The sequence below is a fragment of the Rattus rattus genome, chromosome 5, assembly GCF_011064425.1.
Source record: "Rattus rattus isolate New Zealand chromosome 5, Rrattus_CSIRO_v1, whole genome shotgun sequence".
In the NCBI taxonomy this organism is placed as follows: Eukaryota; Metazoa; Chordata; class Mammalia; order Rodentia; family Muridae; genus Rattus; species Rattus rattus.
The window spans coordinates 17996280-18013569 of NC_046158.1; the positions used below are offsets into that span (position 1 = coordinate 17996280).

Below are 17290 nucleotides of genomic sequence, written 5' to 3' on the forward strand. Positions count from 1 at the left end.
TAATAGCATTTATTAGGATTACACCTATTCCATTCCCTTTATAAAGATGTTAGTCTATAACAAATACTCAGTTTTAGCACCCTAAGACTCCTTTTTAAAAAAAAATTTTTAAAGATTCTATTGATTTACTTTATGTGTTACGAGTAATTTTGCTCATATGTTTGTTTATGCACTCATACAGATCAGACCAGAACAGGATTGTGAGCCACCATGAGTTTGAGACAAAAACCTCAGGTCTCTACAAGGCCAAGTGCTCTTAACTAGTGCTCTTAACTAGTCTGCAAGGTTCTTAACTAGTCAAACACTTCTCCAGGCCCATCTGTTCTCTTTATATACCTATAGTTAGTAGAACTTTAGGATAGGAATGACATAAGAATGTAGCTGAGATTAAAAAAAAAAAATTATTCTCTTCCATAGAGTGCTTTGAAAAGGATCAGAGAACTCATTAAATCACAGTTGATTCAGTTAAATAAAAGAATAAACACCAGTGCTCCAGGTGGCAGAACAGTGTGATCCTGAATATTGAGACCCTGCACCAATGCTGAGCAAGTCTCTAGGCCTGTGCTACCGGGAGTTGACCAAAAACTGGATCCGCACAGCTGGCATGTAGGGCACTGTGGGTGCTGTGGGACTGGTGTGGGGCCATGGACAGGCGGCTGATCCTGGACTGGCTTCCTTACATCAATGGCAAGTTTAAGAAGGACGATAGGCAGCCCCCTCCCCTGTCATAGGCCTTGATGGTAGCATGCGCCAGAGGCCTCATATACAGCTTAGTCCTGTGGAGGACACGGACTGCATCGATCTGGGGACCTCCCGCGTTGACAGGCACTGGGGCTGCCTTGATGTTTGCAACATTAAACTTTGTTCTTATGCCTCGGAGGAAAAAAAAAGTCACACCATAAAAAGCAATGCTCATAAATACTTCAGTTGGTTATTACAGTTATTCCAGAATATTTTTTAACTATGAGATATGTGTCGTTTCTTTCACTTCTTTCACCTTATGTTTGTCATTTGTATAATGAAATGATGGTCATTTTTATATGTTCATTCTCTATGTAGACCTGGGGTAGTTTTGGGACAGGAAATAATGTGAAAAAAAAATACTGTATAAAAATTTCAAATGATTTTTTCCTTTATTGAAAACATTGTTTTCAACACTTGAATAATACTCCATTGTGTGAAGGTACCACATTGTCTTGGTGCCTGTGTTATTGGAAGTTGTCTCCTGTGCAAATGTGTTTAAGACTATCCTCCATTTCCTTTTCTATTAGTTTATCTGGTTTTAAATTGAGATCTTTGAACTTGAACTTGAACTTGAACTTGAACTTGAACTTGAGTTTTCTACACAGTGATAAATATGAATCTATTTGATTCTTCCACATAATGACATCCAGTTAGGTCAACACTTTTTGTTGAAGATTTTTTATGTTTTGTTTTTTGTTTTTGTTTGTTTGGTTTTTGCTTGCTTGTTTGCATGCTTCTTTATTTTATGTATTTCTGGCTTATTTCTGGTACTATTTTTTAAGTTAACCTTATATTCCATCACTTCATTAAAGGTCTTTATTAGTCATAGAAGCTCTGTGACATAATTTTTGGTGTTGCTTATATATACTGTCACATATCAAATAATATTTTGATTTTTTCCTTTAAATTTGAATCTCCCTGATCTCTTTGAGATGTATTATTGCTATTGCTAGAACATCAATTACTCTGTGTAATAGATATGTAGATAGTAGACAGCCTTGCTTTTTGCTAATTTTAGTGGAATCATTTTGAGTTTCACTGCATTAAATTTGATATTGGCTCTCAGCTTGCTCTAAGTAGCCTTTATTGTTTATTTATGGCCTCTATATTTAATGTCTTTTTTTCAGCATCTAATGAGAAGATCATGTGGCTTTTCTCTTCAGTTTGTTTCTATGGTGGATTACATTGACAGATTTTCATATATTGAATCATACCTGTATCTCTGAGATGCCACCTACTTGCTCATGGTAGATATTCTTAGTGTTTTCTTACATTTAGTTTGCCAGTATTTTATCAAGTATTTTTCATCAATGTTCATGAGAGAAATCAATCTGTAATTCTACTTTTTTGTTGAATCTATGTCTTAACTTGGATATCAAAGTGATTGTGGCCTCGTAATGTGAATTTCACAACTCTACTTCTTTTTCTAGTTTGTGCAATAATTTGACAATTGGAATCAACTTTTCTTTGACAATTCAGGGGACCTACCACTGAAGAGGGGAGGAATGATTCTACTATCCAAAGGAATTAAGGAACCAGGAAAACATGGCGCACATAATCAACAAAGCAGGGCTCCCTCATAGGGACTCACAGAGAATAAATAGACAAACATGGAGCCTATACAGGTCTGATCTGGGTTCTCTGCATATATCTTATAATTGTGTAGCTTGGTTTTCTTGTGAGATTCCAAAAAAAGTGGAGTGGGGGGTTTCTCTGAGACTTTTCCAACTATTGCATTGCCTTATCTGCCTTGATAAGAGGGTTTTTGCCAAGTAAAGGGAGGGGAAAGTGAGTTAGGTATTTAATGGATGGAGAGAAATATAAATAATAAATAAATATTATTATAAGATTTTAAAACAGAAATGTTTTTCTATACTATGTTCTGATTATGTTTACCCCTCTTCAACTCTTCTTAATTTCTTCCCACTTCTTCTTTCTCTGTATCCTCACCCCTTATGCCTCTTATTATAAAACAAAGATGCATCTAACAAAAGATAATGAAATGGAATAAAATGACTAATACAAACTAAACAAATTGGAATATACTAAAGCAAATAATCAAGAAAAAGAGACAAAGAAAACACAAGAAACTCATATAGATGTACAGATACACATATGCACACAGTAAAGAATCCCATTAGAAACCCAAAGCAGAAGACTGAACCCCCAGTGAACGTGACTGTTGGGGGGAGGGAGGCAATGGGGGAGGATGGGGAGGGGAACACCCATAAAGAAGGGGAGGGGGAGGGGTTAGGGGGATGTTGGCCCGGAAACCGGGAAAGGGAATAACACTCGAAATGTAAATAAGAAATATTCAAGTTAATAAAAAAAAGAAAGAAAGAAACCCAAAGCAGAAGCCATAAGAAATATGCAAATGATCTGTAAGCAAGAAATACAAGTAAGCAGACCTGACTGAAAATTCTGAGACAAACAGATGCCTTTGAGTTTATTTTGTGTTGGCCATCTACTGTGGGACTTGTGCAGTACCCTTAAGAGTAAAAGGGAGACAGGGGAGGGAGAAAGGAGGGGGAGGAAATAAAGGTGGCAGCATCAGGTACTGGAGGAGATGTACAGAGGGTCAGGAAATCAAACAAAATATGTATCTCGGGGGGGATGAGAAACTGAGGATAGCCACCGGAGGGTCCAAGACACCAGGGAAACGTGAGGCTCCCAGGACCTAGTGGTGATCACTTTGGCCAAAATGAGCAGAGAAGGGGATGATAGAACTTGTAGAGACCTCTTCCAGCACAGACAAATGGCCCTGGTCTAGGGATCAAGATATCCACCCATACCAAAGTTTTTAACCCAGAAATATTTATGTCCAAAGGAAGAACAGGGACAAAAAATGTAACAGAAACTGAAGGAAGAGCCAACCAGGAACTGACCTACCTTGAATACATCATGTCTGCAGTCACCAAATCCAACTCTGTTGCCGTGGTCAAGAGTTGCTTGCTGGCAGGAACCTGGTGTGGCAGTTCCTGAGGATGTCCAGCCAGCAACTGACCAATGCAGATGTGGAATCTTGATGCTAACCATCAGACAGAGTTAAGGGAACCTGGTACGGGAGCTGGCAGAAGGAATGGAAGAGCAGAGGGGGATTGCAAGTCCTTTGGAAGTACAACATAGGCTGCCCTGACCACTCATTGCTCCCCGAGTCTAAACCACCAACCAAAGAGTGTGCCTGGAGGGATCCATGGCTCCAGATATATAAGTAGCAGGGCATGGCCTTGCTTGACAGTGATGGGAGGAAAGGCCCTTGGTCCTGTGAAGGTTTGATGTCCCAGCATAAGGGAATGCTGGAACAGTGGGGTAGGAGAGTAGGAGTGGGTAGTGGGGGACTCTCATACAGACAAAAGGGAGAGAGAAGAGCAGATGAGGGATGGGGTTGGTGGAGAGTAACCAGGAAGTAGGATATCATGGGATAGGGTGTTGGTGGAGGGGGTAACCGGGAAGTGGAATATCATTTGAATAAATGAATTAAATGATTTATTTAAAAAAGAATAATTTGTTTCCTCTAGTGAGTTTCCTTTGAAGAAAATTAACTTCACTTTTAAGTGGCTATCAGTTGAACACAGCTTCTAGGTTAGGGTGGACATATGTTCCACTTTTCCTTTCCAATCCAGGACCCCATCTGATGCAGACCTGCACAGGTCCTAAAAATACTGTCTCAGTCTATGAGTTTATAAGTGCCTCAGCCCTGTTGAGTCTATAAGACCTTGGTTTCTTAGTGTCCTCTACCACCACTGGCTCTGAAACTCTCTCTGCATCTTAATTTGCAACGTTCCCTGAAGCCTGAGGTAAGGAATTTAATGGAGATACTCCCTTTAGTGCAGAGTGCTCCATGGTGTCTCATAATCTCTATAATGATTGCACCACCATGATGTATTCAAGGTAGGTTAGGTCTGGCTGTTGGTCTCTGTTCAAAGAACAAAACATCATTTCAAATTGGAAAAAGAAGCTTTGCTATCCAGTTATTTCCAAAAGTAAAACTGTTCTTTAAGGGTAGTATAAGTAAAGATATGACAATTCATTAGTGATTCACAATGCACATAACTTCCTTTACTTTTTGCAACAGCCTAATTTTTATACTATGGAATGTCTGTATTTAAAGAAATAAAATAAACTATTAGTAAGTTAAATATGAGGCTGACAAATAGGTCAACAGATGAAGGTAATTGCGGTCCAGTCTAGTGATCTCAGTTACCATCCACAAGGCTAATATAAAAGTAGATAGATCCTCTGACCTACATATATGCAGTGTGGTGCACAGATGTATATGCATATGTATAGACACACACACACACACACACACAAACACAAACACAAACACACACACACACACACACTAAATAAATGTATCAAAACACTTAAAATCACACAAGTGTTGGAAAAGATATGATTCATCCATTTGTTTCATGCAAATTTCTTGCGTTCAATATCTTCTACAATTATTGCCCTTGAAGAGGACCCAGGTTTAGTTTCCATACCTACATGATGACAAACAACTATAACTACAGTTTCAGGGCATCTGATGAGTTTTTTGCCTCCATGATTGCCAAATATGTATCCCATGAATATAAATACATTCATGTGAACTAACATTCATAAAAATACAATAAAATTAAGTCTACAACAATTATTGAAATCACACACATATATAAAATATACAATGTACTATATTATTATGTACATACATATATAAATGCTAATTTCTGTATTGAAAAATAAAGTATTCATAAGTTAAATATGAGGCTGATAAAATAGATCAAAGGATGATAGAAATTGCTATCATATATATATATATGAATATATTATGAAATATATCAGAATTGGATTGTTGATGTAAGTCTAAATAGATATTTAGACCTTTGTAGATTTTATTTACCCTTGGAACTGCAGTCAAGCAAAAGTAACCAAGTTTGTGTACAGTACTTACTTTCTTTTTATAAACAAAATTTGATGATTTTGAATGTAGAGCTTCTTTGAATATTACCATATAGTAGTAAAGCTATACTTATGATTTATGAATATTAAGAAATCTAATAAGTTAAATAGATTCTAGGATTTCTCATCTAGGATTTAGACTTCCTATGTGATTATTCTAGGACACAAGGAGTTAAAGCTTCTTCTGCTGTCACTCAGGGTCTTAATGACAAACTACATAAAGTAATGCAGAAAACTAAGACTTGTGAGAAAGATAAGCTTTTATTATATCATGTTTAGATGTTTCAAATTAGGTAAAAATAAATGTATTCCGTGAGCCTCACACAGCCTCCGTTGCAGGGTGATCAGAATACCAGCTTTAAGTGCCATTTACACATCACCAGCAGCAATTTTCATCTGCTTTGTTATTTGTTCACTCTTGCCATGGTGCCAGTTTCAACATTAATATAAAAACAAGAATCAAGCCTCCCCTTTTTTCTGAGTGTCTTCTTTGCTTTGTCCCTTTCAGGTTGCCCTGCTTTCTCAGGGAACCAGCAAAGCTGTATGAGATTGATTACACACTTTCCCTTTCCTTCTGGTCACCATTTGTCACTGCTGAAAGTAAACAGCAAAATAAAATCTTCTCTGATGAAATGAGATGCCATACAAATCCCACACAGTCTGTCCTTCAGGGCTAACACCTGATTGTTCTTTGTGCCTCTGGTTACTTACATCCTCACCAATCTGAAACACATACATCTAGCCACATTGCTAGGAAGTTTATACTTTTTTAAGCATTTAAACGCAGTATTACCATTTCCTTTTTAAAATTTTATTATTAATTTAAAATTTTTTAATTATTATTACTATTGTTTACTTGTTTACTTCACATCCTACTCAGTTCCCTGCTCCCAGTCACCCTTTCTCACAATCCTTCCTCCATCTCCTGTTCCCATTTTCCACTATTTGACTATAATTGTCTGATTCTGTCTGAGTTATCTGCTGGGTGGAGCCTCTCAGTGGACAACATACTTCTGTCTGCAAGCATTAGGTGTGTTAGGGATTGGTGCTTGCCCATGAGATGGATCTAAAGTTGGGCCAGTATTGGTTGGCCAATCTGTCAGTCTCTGCTTCAGCTTCTGTGCCTGTGTTTCTTGTAGACAGGATAAATTTTGGGTTGAAAGTTTTGTGGGTAAGCTGGTGTCTCTATTGCTCCACTGAGGTTCCTGCTTGTCTACAGGAGGTTGCCCCTTAAGATTCCAAATCTCCAGTGTTCTTATTCTAGGATTCTGTCTCATGCTGGAGATGTCTCCCTATTCCCTAACCAATCAGTTGCAGATTTCATTCATTGTCATGGTCATCTGGCCATTATTTCTTATGAGAAATCTTCCTTAGTACTGTCATTGTTCACTTAATTCTTCAAATTTGGTAATACAATTTAATTAAGTTTTTTTTTCAAACATCATTTAGAAATAGTACTCAGATTCCAATTAAATTTGTTAAAATTTAAAGTATCTGATTTTGATGTTAAATTTTAAAAAGACATTTATATTCTATGAAATCATCAGATTGTAAGCTAATGATATTAATGATATAAAAAATAAGATGGAAATCCGTAAAGTTTGTATATGTCTTTTATATTCAACTGGAATGCTTACCCATTAGAAGGCATTAGAGTCAAATTGATGTGTTCATAATCACCTTGGACATTATTCCATTTATTAGTTATCTACAGAAATACAATCTGCAAATGACTATGAAAACAAGAGTCATACTGAATTTGTATACAGGTATGGAGTTGCCATTGCCTTGATAAATATTACACTTTAGAGGTGCAAGATAAAAATTAGCATTTTTATAAGAAAAAGTACAGGATATATGCACACACACATACATATATATATATATGTATGAATGTGTATAATGACAGTTAACATTAAGCAGGCCATGAACTTGTGATATCAATGAAAATTGCATGGGAGAATTTGGAAGGAGTAAATTATATAACTATAATAGAATATTAACAAATAAAAGAAATGAGAAATGAAAAGTATTTTTGAAAGTATCAAAGTAGAAGAAACAAATTGCACTTTTAAACAATAAAGGAAAAGCTTTGAAAATTCCGAAATCTTGAAAAAGTTCAAGATCAATAACTACATATGTGCTGCATATTGTCTCTCCCACAGCTCTCCCATAAAGGCATGCATTTATCTAACATTTAATAATGTAGAATATCCAAATTCTTTTAAAGACCACCTAGTGACTCTTATAACAATACGACACATTTTCTTTTGTATCATAAACTAAAGTAGGTATTCATTTAAATTTCTTGTCACCTCACAAACTAGCTGTATTTAAATATTAGTCTACAAAATCATTTGATCTTTTGGCAGGTATTTCTCTGAAATGTTTCTGAATTATATCTTAAATACATAACTAGAAAGTCTTTTTTTATTGTGGCAAAATTATCTATAGACTTTTCTGTTTGATTAATTAAGGATCAAGGGACAGAAAGACTGTAAGAGGCAGAGGCAGCAAGTTGTATGTAAAATGATGATAGTTGTGAATGTATACATAAAACCTTTGCAAGATCTAGCCAGAAATAACCCTAACATGGATAGTGGGTATGTACAAGAATTCTCATAACTTAAGAGAAGTTGACAGCATCAAAGAGGGGGTGGTCAGTTTTCTTCAAGGCCCTGAACATCTGCTGTTGGTCCTGAAGATAGTCTTTTACCATTCAGACGCTACCAGTGGACTCTGGGTTTAACAAAAGGAATACATAAAACTAGTAAAAAATAGGGATGAGACAAAAGGGTGGAATTTTAGGGGCAAAATGAGATGAACTTGATCAAAGCAGTACATAATACATATGAAACTTCAAGCAACATATGTCGTATGTTAAGTAACTGAAATTTCAGGATGTTATACATAATGTCTTACAGAAGGTTATAAAATATCGTCTTGTTGCTCTCACATTCTTCCTGCCATCTTGTACTGATGATTCAAGCTTAAGGAACTCACTGGAGGAGTTCATGAAAGACCTAGTGAAGTCTTCTGTCCGATCATAAGTGATGCGCAGAAGTGATGTACAACCACAAGTAGTCCAGCTCAAACAGTGGCTGATAAGTACTTCAGTCATCTTCTTCCATACAGACTGTGACAACCCTTAAATTGGGACTCAACTAAGCATTGCCCAGCGTTTCAGTTGAAATAATGAGACAACAAATGTTTAGCATAATCTAGTTTGTATGGCAAATTTTAAGATATCAATCCATACTTTAAACAATCAAATTTAATAAGGTTCACTGTACCGTCTACTGTTGTAGATATCAGCTACTGAGGATATTTCTGAAAATCAAAGATAATCAGCATGCCGGCTGTTAAAGTACCAGAGTTCTGAAGGAGAACTCAGGAGGCTACTAACACAGAGACTGCATCACACTAGAACATTTAAAAGAGCTGTGCTACCTGCCTGTTCCTAATGAAAGCCCAGTAAATTGAAGACAAAGGTTTTGGATTGAACTACCACTACTGAAAAACTTCTGTAAGATACCTGTTTACTTTCCTGCCTTCATAAATAAAACATAATAGGTTCAGATACCATCTTTTGGTGGTTTTAATGTTGTGTCTCAGAATTATATTGGTAGTGAATTTCTTATTTTAAAAAGCCGTATTTATTTATGTATCTTATGTATATAGGTGTTTTATCTGCATGTGCTTCTGCAAATCAGAAGAGGGAATTGTGTGTCACAGCATTTCAGTTAAATGGACTGACTTGTGATCCACAGTGTGGGTGCTGGGAATTGAATTCATAATCTCTGAAAGAGCAGGCAGTGCTCTTAACAATTGCGCAATCTCTCCAAATCCTGAAAGTAAATCTTTATTGTGTAGTATTTGGGCTATAGAAGTCAAATGGCTAAAGATGTCTGTAAAACAATCTTAAACTCAGTTTATTTTCTTCAAACATGAATTCTGTGTTCTGATTTGTTTTGATGTTTTCCTATAGCCCAGATTGGCCTTGAACTCATGATCCTCCTACCTCCACTTCCTGAGTGTGGTGATCACATGTTTCCTCATGCCTGATTAGCCATGAATGTATTACGTCCAACTTTATTGCTGCTGCTGCTGCTGCTGCTTGCTGCTATTGTGATACCTACCCCACCACTCTTTAGAGTAAATGAAACTCCTTGGCCAGAATCTCTGAAGGTGTATAATGCATTCTGTGTGTCAAAGTTTGGACAGAAGCACACATATGAAAAGTAAATCCATAGCTAGGATTGACATGAATTACAGTAAGGGTGAAGAGCCACTTTTTCCACAATAGAAGACCAAAGAAGATGTGATCTTACCAAAGCTATGTGAGAATCGAGGCAGCAGAGGTACTGTCAAGAGCTAGAAAGCACTTACCAGCAAGGAGAAGAGAAGACATGCAAAGGCGAATGCTTTCATATGAGCCATATTCACATGTTTGCAGCCTTTAGGTTTAACCTACTCTGGAGAAAGACCTTGTCACTTCTGTTAATGTGTCCTAGGAATCCCCTCATAAATGTACCAGAAGAGAATCTCTTAGTTCATTCCGGATCCGATCAAGTAGGTTGACAGTCAAGATAACAATCACAAGGTTCAAACAAAGACACATTTGGGAATGAAAGTAGCAGAAAGATTACTCCAGAACAAGAAACACGATTTAGGAATATACCAAACAGTTCCATTCTAGAGATTCAGAGGCATAATGGCCTGAGTCTCCTGGTAGAAATGCAAATCTCACAAACCAGTAGGTCATTCTAACATTATATCACTCTCTTAAGAAATACTGTACTGTTCCTTATGCCAGTTTTTCCATCTAGAAAATACAATCTCAAATAGTATAGAGGGATCCTAGAGATGCATGGCATAACTTTTGCTTTTGCAAATGGTATATATAAAACTTAGCAGGTGTTGCACACTTGTGTCATAGGGTAGAGCAATGCATAAATGAGTATCGGGGCAGGTAGATGTTAGTGTTCAGGTCTTCTACAAGCTCATCAGTTCTCTGACAACTTGTTCTATCAATACCTGAAAAAGAAATGCCAAAATATCCACTTATAACTGTGATTTGTAGTTTCAGTTCTGACAGTTCATGTTTAAAAATATTCTGTTGGACAAATACACATTTAAGTATATTGTCTTTCTTGATAAGTTCTTGTGTTTTCCTGGTGAATTGAACATTTCATCATTGTGAAACGTACCATTTTATTTCTGGAATATTCTTTGTTGTCTATTATCTTGCTTATGTGCAATGTGTTTTTTCGGTCACTTTTGATCTTACATTCTATGTTTATATGTACTAAAATTGATTTCTGATGCAGGGTGTGTTGTTGAGTCATGCATTATTAGACGATGGACACTGATGGTATTACTTCCTTTTGGGTGAACCCAGGCCATCCCATGCATGTGCTTTATCTCTGCCCTGCACCTTTAGCCCTCTCAGTTTAGGGATGAAGTTTCACTATGCAAGCAGACTGTCTTAGAACTCACCCATGTGGCATTAGTGCCTTAGCTTCCTAAGTGTTGAGATGAGAGAAATAGAACACTATAATTGGCGTCGTGTCTTAAAGACTGTTCAGGGGTTTGTGTTAGTTAGGGTTCCTATTTTTGTAAAGAGACACCATGACCATGGCAACTCTTATAAAGGGAAACATGTAATTGGGGTTGTGCTTACAGTTTCAGAGGCTTAGTATATTATCATCATGGTAGTATCAAGCAGGCACGATGCTGAGAAAGAGATAAGAGTTCTACATCTGCATCTTTAGGCAGCAATAACTGACAGCCGCACAGCAGATAAGACCTCAATGCCTGACCCCACAAAGACACACTTCATGGAAAAAGGTCACATCTACTCCAATAAGACCACACTTGTGGGCTAAGCATTCAAACACATGAGTCAGTGGCAGCCATCCTTCTCCAAACCACCACTGGGTTTAACATGATTTTGTGTTGTTCAGTCTGTGGTCAAAGTAGCAATAATAAACATAGTTCTCTCTTAAACTTTCAATAAACTTTTTTTTCTTTTATTCAACATAGGATTTCTCTGTGTAGCCATGGCTATCATGGAACTCACATTATAAAAGAGGATGATCTTGAAATCAGAGATATGCCCACCTCTGTTTTCTGAGTGCTGGTACTAAAGATATGTTCCATCATGTCCAGCTCCTATAAGCATCATTAACTAAGCACATTTAACTTCAATATTATTGTACTCCATGTAAAAAATTTGTGCTGTCAGTACTAGTTTTGTGCCTATATATGTTTTAAATCTTATAATACATGGGAAACATGTTTCCTTTCAATAATTTGATCTTTATAATACTATGAAATGAATAAAGAAACAAGTTTTTTATACCTTCACACTCTATCATTTACATATCATTTACATACTACAAAAGTGTGTCTTTAGTTAAGCACTAAGTCATTTAGCTTAAATATTTTCTGAAGCATTCCTTGTAGTTGTACAACATTTTCTGCTTTGCTTTAAAGATTATTTATGTTTATTGTGCTATATTTTTGCTATAAAATTGAGCTGTTTCATCCTTTGTCTTTCTTGTGCCTAATGGTATAGCCCTATATGTCTTTTTTCCAACTTTTTACTTTTATTTATTATGTTCTTTGCAAATAAAATTAATTTATTATAAGAAGCATTTATTATTTTTTAGTAAAATATGAAAAACTGACTTTAATTAGCATATTTAAGCTCCTTCTTTATACACAATGAAATTACTGGTGTGATTGTATTTAAATGTCAATGTGGTCACTTAATTTTTATTTGAACTGCATCTTGTCATTTTTATCTACTTTTGCTGTCTCCTTGACTACACGTTTGATGACTCCATAGTATCAGCATGGGAAATGAATAATGAAAACATTATTAATTTAGGTGCTAGTTTAGGATTTATAATATAAAACTTTAATGTTTCACTATCTTCATTTGTTACAAGTCCTTTAATTCCTGAGTGAAACAAGAATATTAGCACTATGTGCCTTCCAATAATGAATTCTTTCTGGTTTTTTTTTTTAGTGTTCTTATATATTCTCTATCATAATATAATAAATTTCATAATGTATCGTTTTCTCTGAGTGATGGTGATGGAAGGAGTTTACACAATTTCCAGTTTACCATTACTCTTTTAATTTGGTTGGCCTTTTTCTTTTGCTTCTGTTTTATGTTTTATTTGGTTGTTTATTTTATTTTATTATCTCTGTTTTTTCCTTTTATTGAAAATATTTTTTCATATAGTATATTTTCTTCATTGTTTCCCCTTTTTTCTTCCCCATTCTCTCTGACCTCCTTACCACTTAGACACAGTCTTTGTCTCATATTAGAAAACAATCAGGCTTCTAAGAGACAATAGTAAAAAAAATAACATGAAAAAAGCAGACACATATGAATAGGACAAAGAGAAGCAAAAGACCACCCCCTCCAAAAAAAGGAATGAGAAATAGATATAGATATAAATAACTACACTTTTGCAAACTCAGGAATTCTTGGTAGGGGATGAATTCATAATATATATGCAAAGGATCTATGGGAAGAAAAATAACAATAATAAAGAAAGGGAGGGGATATGCTTGGTCCTGTGGATTCTTGATGACCTAAAGAAGAGGGATGCTAGAGAGGTGAGATAGGCTTGGGTGTGTGGAGGGAGTACCCTCTTGGAGGTAAAGGGGATGGGATATGGGGTGGGGGAAAGACCAGGAATGGGAATAAGATTTGGAAATAAATAAATAAAATAATTAGTAAAAAGAAGTCCACGGATGATATATTTGGAAGAATATTACATGCTGGAGAGGAAAATCCATAATCAGAATAAATATCTGTTCCAATAACAAATAAAATAAAATAAATAAAAAGCCCCAATAAGACATTATGAGACAAGATAGTTCCAAAAATATTCTTGAGTTTATTTTCATGTGTCCATCTATTCTTGGACATGCAGCCTACTGTTAAGTGTAGCTTGTTTCTCCAGTTAGACTGCCTTGGAAGAAACTACATATTCATTTGAGAGGAGTTATTGAGTGGAGATAGTTTCTGGATTAAAGATGGGGCCAGGTATCTACTTCTGATTTCAGCTATAGTTTCTCACCCATGCAGGCTCTATGCAAGTTGTCTCAGTCTCTGTGAGTTCATATGTGCATTGACTACGTTGAGTTTAGAGGGCCTTGCTTCCTTAGAGTCCTCCATCCCCACTGGCTCTTGTACTCTTTCTGCCTAGTTTCTACATTGTTCCATGAGACCTGAGAAGATGGACTTGATGAAGACATGTCTTGTAGAGCTGTGTGATCCAAGGTCTCTTACTCTCTGCACATCACTTGCCTATGAGTCTCTACATTTGTTCCCATCTGCTGCAGAAGAAATCGTCATTGATGGTGGCTCTGATCTATCATTCCATTAGGAGTCACTTCATTGCTATGTTCCTTTAGTAGAACAATAATATTTGGTTTTACTCCAGGACCCTGAGCACAATATTTAGTCTTATATTCTTGGTTAGCCAAGCTGCTTCAATGTGGGTTATGTCTCATGGAGTGAGCTGTAAAAGTTAGGTGGTCTACTTCCCAATCCCATGCACCTAGAAATAAGACTCAAACCCAAAATATGTTTTGAGGTACTTACAAACACCTTGTCTATATAGCTAGACTCTTCTTTGACTAGATTATAACTAAAATAATTCATTTATTATAATCTATATTCTGCCACATGGCTAGTTACCTATACTCAGGTACCATGCATCTGTGTTGTCATGTCTTCCTAGGAAAATCTCCTGCCTAGAACTATCCCAGAATACTCTCTGCCTTCCAAGCGTCCCACTTTCTACTTCCTGACTAAATTATAGGCCATAAAATTTATTATTGAGAGATATAATATATATTTGTATATACATATATGCACAAAGTATTTTCTCTAATTTTCCTTTTAGTCAAATAAATGGCTCTTTAATTTTAAATAAAAACTGCATACAAATATAACAATTATGAAATAAGTATGAAAACTGTAAGGTATGATTTACATTTAAAATGAGAAGTTGATATCATTTGGCAGCTTAAAAACAATTTAATTATCATGTATCTTATCTTGGTGTGTTCAAAGTTTTGTATCTCACATTTTATTGTAAGTTGTATTACCAACCTAAAAACCTCTTCTTAGGCCCCAAAAAAGTCTTAAATCCCAAAACATGTATGCATATGCTAAGACTATGACTATCTAGTCTTTAGCACCATCAGAGATTGAGAAAGAATAAATATTACCTGAATAAGGAGGAAGTACAAGCAAGCAGCTTCCAAAAGTAAGAACTGACAGGCAGTTACCTGCATTGACAGATACCCAGTAGTCTCTATATACTTGGATAGTTTATCTTCAGTATTCTGGCCCAGTATATGTGACAAATAACTGTGAGGCAGGAATTATGAAGCACTTGCTTAACCTGTCTTGGCAGGATGTGGCAGATGAATTCCCTGCATTCTTTTGTCTTTGTTGGACAACATTTTGTCTGTCATTGAAAAATGGGCAGCTCTTTGCCCAGTGGCAGCTTGTCTCAAACAAGGGAACTCCAAATGGAGGTACTTTGGTGTTCATCATCTTCCTTGAAGTAGAATAGAGGGCTGCACAGAGTTGACATGTCTCAATGTTTAAAAGGCCTTAAATTAATAAAAAACCACTTTTTATTTTATTTTATTGATTTTATTTATTTATATTTCAAATGTTGTCCTCCATCCCAGTTAAGCCTCCTATCCCCTCCTCCATTCCCCCTGCTTCTATGGTGGAACTTCCCCACCCACTCCTTCTCTTGCCTCAGTGCCTTTCCATTCCCCTATACTGGTTCATCAAGCATCCACAGGACCAAAGAGCCCCCATCTCATTGATGCCAGATAAGGGGATCCTCTGCTACATGTACAGCTGGAACCATGGGTGCCTCCATGTGTACTCTTTGGTTGATGATTTAGTCACTGGGAGTTTTGGGTGGGTCTGGTTGGTAGATATTGTTGCTCTTCCTGTGGGTTTTCTAAACCTTTCAGCTTCTTCAGTTCTTCCCCTAACTCATCCATTGGGGTCTCTGCACTTATTCCTATTGTTGGCTGAGAGCATCTGCATCTGTATTGGTCAGGCAGGAAAGCTATACCAGACTCCTGTCAGCAAGCGCTTCTTGGCATCAGCAATATCATCTGTGTTTGGTGTCTCAAGATGGGATGGATCCCTAGGTGGGCCAGTCTCTGCTCACTCTGTCTTTGCATTTCCTTTTAAGAGAAGCAATTCTGGATTAATATTTTTCGAGAAGGGTGACTGGCCCCATCCCTAAACCAGGAGCCATGCCTATCCACTGGATATGGGCTTTACAGGTTCTCTCTTCACTTTGTTGGGTATTTGGGCTAATGTCATCCTTGTTGGGTCCTGGGAACTTCTTGGGTACCTGATATCTGGGACTTTCTAGTGGATAACTCCGGTTGCATATCCCCTACTGCTACACTTCTCCATTCAATTACTCACTTTTATGACCCTCTGTACTTCTCCCATGACTCCTCCCATACCTCATCCTGCCCCCCTTTTTCCTTCCCCTCCTGTCTCACTCAAATACCTCTCTCCTACCTCCCATGATTATTTTCTTTCCCCTTCTGATTAGGACTGAAGCATCCACACTTTGATCTTCCTTCCTTTTGGGTTTTATATGGTCTGTGAGTTGTGTTGTGGGTATTCTGAGGTGTTTGTTTTTTCATTTTTGTTTGTTTGTTTGTTTGTTTTCTTTTTGCTAATATCAACATATCAGTGAGTACATATCATGTGTGTTCCTTATGACTGGGTTACCTCACTCAGTATATTTTCCATCCATTTGCCTGTAAATTTCATGAAGTCCTTGTTTTTGAAAGCTGAATAGTACTCCCTTATATAAATGTGCCATGTTTTCTATATCCATTCCTCTGTTGAGAAACATCTAGGATGTTTCCTGCTTCTGGTTATTATAAATAAGGCTGCTATGAACATAGTGGAGCATATGTCCTAGTTGTATATTGAAGCATCTTTTGCATATATACCTAGGAGTAGAATAGCTGGGTCCTTAGGTAAAACAATTTCCAGTTTTGTGAGTAACCACCAGATTGTTTTCCAAAGTGGTTTTACCAGATTGCAGTATCACCAGCAATAGAAAAGTGTTCCTCTTTCTGCACATGCTCAACAACATCTGCTTTCACCTGAGCTTTTGATCTTAGTCTTTCTGACTGGGGAGGTAGAATGTCAGGGTCAATCTGATTTGCATTTCCCTGACAACTACTAGACATTTCTTTAGGTGCTTAACAGGTACTCGAGATCCCTCAGTTGATTCTTCTTTGTTTAGCTCTATACCCCATTTTTATTAGGGTTATTTGATTCTCTGGAGTCTAACTTCTTGAGTTCTTTGTATATCTAACTGATATAGGGTTGGAACAGAGCTTTTCCCAATCTGTGGGTTGCTGTTTTGTCCCATTGACAGTATTCTTTGCCATACAGAAACGTTTCAGTTATATGAGGTACCATTTGTCAATTGTTTATCTTAGACATGAGCCATTGGTGTTCTGTTCAGTAAATTTTCCCCTTTGCCAATGTGTTTGAGGTTCTTTC

At 36.7% G+C, this 17290-nt stretch overlaps 1 pseudogene; it reads left to right on the forward strand.

Annotated features, from left to right (window-relative positions):
• The first annotated feature begins 538 nt into the window (after window positions 1–538).
• LOC116900102 lies at window positions 539–731 on the forward strand (annotated as a pseudogene).
• Window positions 732–17290: the final 16559 nt, after the last annotated feature.